Below are 3,923 nucleotides of genomic sequence, written 5' to 3' on the forward strand. Positions count from 1 at the left end.
GATACTTTCATTTAGACATCCACCCTGCTCACCGTCAGTTCCTCCACTTCATGGTGTGGGGGCTCCTACCACCCATTCCAGGTCCTCCCTTTCAAAATTAACACCGCTCTGCATTATCATAAAGGTTTTCATAGTCATGGTGGCTTATATGTGTCGGCTGGGCCATGCCTTATTCCCCTACCTTGACGACTGGTTCCCTGTAGCACCATCTTGTGCCTGCCTCCTTGTCACTATCCAGACCAGAAGTGGGCAAACTACAGCCCACAGGCCACATCCGGCCCACAGGACCCTCCTGCGCAGCCCCTGAGCTCCTTGCCCCAGAGGCTAGGCCCTTCCCCTGCTGGTCCTCCTCCCCTGCAGCCTCAGCTCTCTCCACCGACAGCACAATGCTCTGGTCGGCGGGGCTGCAAGCGTCTGGGGCAGTGCAGCGCCTGGCCTGACCCGGTGCTCTGTGCTGCCTGGTGGTGATGGCATAGCTGGCTCCAGCTGGGTGGCGCGGCTTTAGCACCATCAGCCACTGGTGCTCCAGGCACCAGGCGGTAAGGGAGCAGGGGGGTGGGATAGAGGGCAGGGGAGTTCAGGGTGATGGTCATGGGGTAGGGGCAGTCAGAGGGCAGGGAACGGGGGCTGAATGGGAGCAGGGTCCCGGGGCGGGGGAACAATCACAAATGAGAGGAGAGGTTGGCTGGGGCAACAGGGAGCAGTCAGGGGACAGGGAGAAGGGGTGGTTGGATTGGGCAGGGGTTCCAGGGAGGCCATCAGGAATAAGAGGATGGGGCAGCAGGGAGCAGTCAGGGGCAGGAGTACCGGGGGCAGTCAGGGGAGAGAGAGCAGGGGGGTAGATGGGGCAGGGTCTTGGGGGGGGTCCATCAGGGAACAGGGTGGGTTGGATGGGGTACAGTTCCCATGGGGGGCAGATAGTGGGTTGGGGGCTGGGCCATGGCCCCCTCCCCTAACCAGCCCTCCATACAATTTCCGAAACCCGATGTGGCCCTCAAGCCAAAAAGTTTGCCCGCCCCTGATCCAGACCCTCTGCACCCTCCTTGGTAACTTGAGAATCTGCATCAGCGAGGGAAAAATCAGTCCTTATATTGACCCCCACACTCACCTTCATATGGGCACGCCTGGACTCTGTCATGGTCCATGCCTTTCTCCACCCTCACCCCTCTCATCACAACTCCACCACTGTCCAAGTATGCACCTCCACCATTGCATTTCCCTCATGGTGGCCTGCACCTGTTACACTGTATGCCCACCTTTTCCACCCACTACGCCATTGCCCCTGCCTTGGGGACAGATGCAGCAGTCGATCAGGCTGTCCTACAGCCAGAATCCTCACACTCACCTCCGCGCTGAGCACTACTCACTACTCTGTCTTTAGGCAGTTCGACTTGTTCCATCAACTCGATACCATGCATGCCCCATGTAGCAGATTTAGATGGCTTTGGCGCTGTCAGTACCGATGATACTGAAATCTTTTCAGCTCGATCAGGGCTCACTATGGCGACTCATTGACCTTTTCTTAGAGGCCTTATAAGAGTGGATCATCTCTCTGGTCTCACCTCCCTTCAACGTAGAGCATTGTGGTGAGAGCTCCTGCCGGGACACCGCGGATTGAAGGGGTGGCTCCATGAGTAGGAGTTTGAGTCTTAGCTCTCTGTCTTTGCTGGATCTGCGCTTCAGTTGCTGACACAAGCTACACTTTTTTGGAATATGCTTCTCTCCCAGGCACTGAACACACCGCAAGTGTCCACCAGTCACTGGGACAGATTTCTTGGGAGTCGTACACACCCTAGTCCAGGGAGGTTTCCCACCCACCGGGCTTGGCAGGAGACAAGCCCTTTTCTTTTTTCTCTGTTCAAGGCAGGGCCAAATAAAATACAGCGTAACAAAGAAAAAACTTGCAATTCTAAAAGAATTAACAATTGGCAAACAGAGAGCTATAGGAACAATTGAGGAGGGTTGCATGCGTGGGATGCACGGACACTGCTACCAATGTTCTCCAATCAGTAGCGCAGGGACATAGACACACCTACAGTGATGCACCCATAGGGGGGTACATCTTGAAAAACATCATTATTGTATGAGGTGAGTAACTTCTTCCATCTCTCATGATGTCAGTTCAACCCACCATTCCAGCTTGGTGTTGAATTAAAGGTGGTTATATGGAGTGAGCGGATAAGAGGTACCCATTTCCCCCAACATAATACATTTTTTAGATAGATTTATTAAAATATCCAGTACATGAATAAATACAGATTCTGAATGTTTTTACAGTCAAATGTTACAATGACATTTTCTAAATAATCCATGTCATCTGGAAAAGTAAAATTGCATTATAAATGTATTTGTAAAATATTTAAAACATCAGGAAGCTAATATACAAGACATTCTGAGAGAAGAGATCCAGACAGACACTTAGGCACCTAATTGCAGTGACCCTAAGTACTTTTAAAAATTCTACCAGGTGCCTATCTGTATCATTAGATGCCTAAATACTGTTAAAAATCTGGCCCTTAGTATTAATGGGAATTAAGAAAATCTTCCATATACTGTACTGAGATTAGATGAATTTGTATGCTTTAATATAGAACTGTGCTTAATATGCAGTGGTCCAAAAAATCCCACTTCTCATCCAAAACAGAAGTCTCTACCCACTGCTAGCCTTACCTCGAATGTAACTTTTTAGAACCACATTTCTGCATATAATTGATTAGCTTCCTCTTTATGCTGGCTGCTTATTTCTGTTACTTTCTGGCTGAACAATGAAAAAAATTAGTTTTACTTTCCATTTTCCTGTCCTAACATACTGCTACTTTGTTCAGATTGCAGGCTCTATTACAGAGGCATTTCTAGCTCTAAACAAAGATTTACTATTAGAATTTCTTCTTTAAAATAATCACATAAACACATCTAAATATTAGGTTTGGTTTGGGTTTTTTTACACTCTACATTTTGGGCCTGAGTTTTAAGACTGAGTGCACAAATTGTTAGTTGGTATATAGAGCCTCATTTGTACGGTACAAGAACGATCACTTAAAGTGCCATTTTACAGGAACAAGGGCCCAATCCTGGTTGATGTTGAAGATGCTCAACACTTGAGCTCTAAAACTAATAGTTGAGACTACTAATGATTTAACTTGGGGTTTGATACTGCAAGATGCTGACCATCCTCAACTCCCACTGAAGTCAATGGGAACTGAAGGTTCTTTGCATTTTGCAGGATCAGGCCTTGAATATGTGTGGGGTTTTTTTTAAATAAGGCTTTTAAAATGTCAAGTGCTGCATGAATGCTAATCTCTTAGTTTAAGCAGGAGTGTTGCTGTACTACAGTATAAATGAACTTCTTAAACAAAACTAAAAACATACGTTTGTTGATATGATACAAATAACATTTTAATTTTTTAAGAACTGGCATCAAAATTAACCTACCATTTGGAGTTCATGTGTGCTGAGTTATTCCCATTGCATAAATCCAAAAACTCATGCTACTGGGAAATCATCACTGTTAAGTGTAGATTAATCAACCTATTAAAAATTAACATCAGTCCCTTGTATTTTAACTAATGGAGCATACTGCACTTAATTTGATTACAGAGGAGGGGTGTCAACATTTTTGTTTCAGAATGAAGTAGACTACATTTCAAATTAAATACACCTTTACCTTGATATAACGCTGTCCTCAGGAGCCAAAAAATCTTGGGTAATAATTGGAGATATACCAATTACCTTATCTCCTAGAACTGGAAGAGACCTTGAAAGATCATTGAGTCCAGCCCCCTCCCTTTACTAGCAGGACCAATTTTTGCCCCAGGTCCCTAAGTGGTCTCCTCAAGGATTGAACTCACAACCCTGGGTTTAGCAGGCCAATGCTCAAACCACTGAGCTATCCTTCCCCCCATGTTATAGGTGAAACCACATTA

Source organism: Mauremys mutica, chromosome 9 (assembly GCF_020497125.1).
Source record: "Mauremys mutica isolate MM-2020 ecotype Southern chromosome 9, ASM2049712v1, whole genome shotgun sequence".
NCBI classification, from domain to species: Eukaryota; Metazoa; Chordata; order Testudines; family Geoemydidae; genus Mauremys; species Mauremys mutica.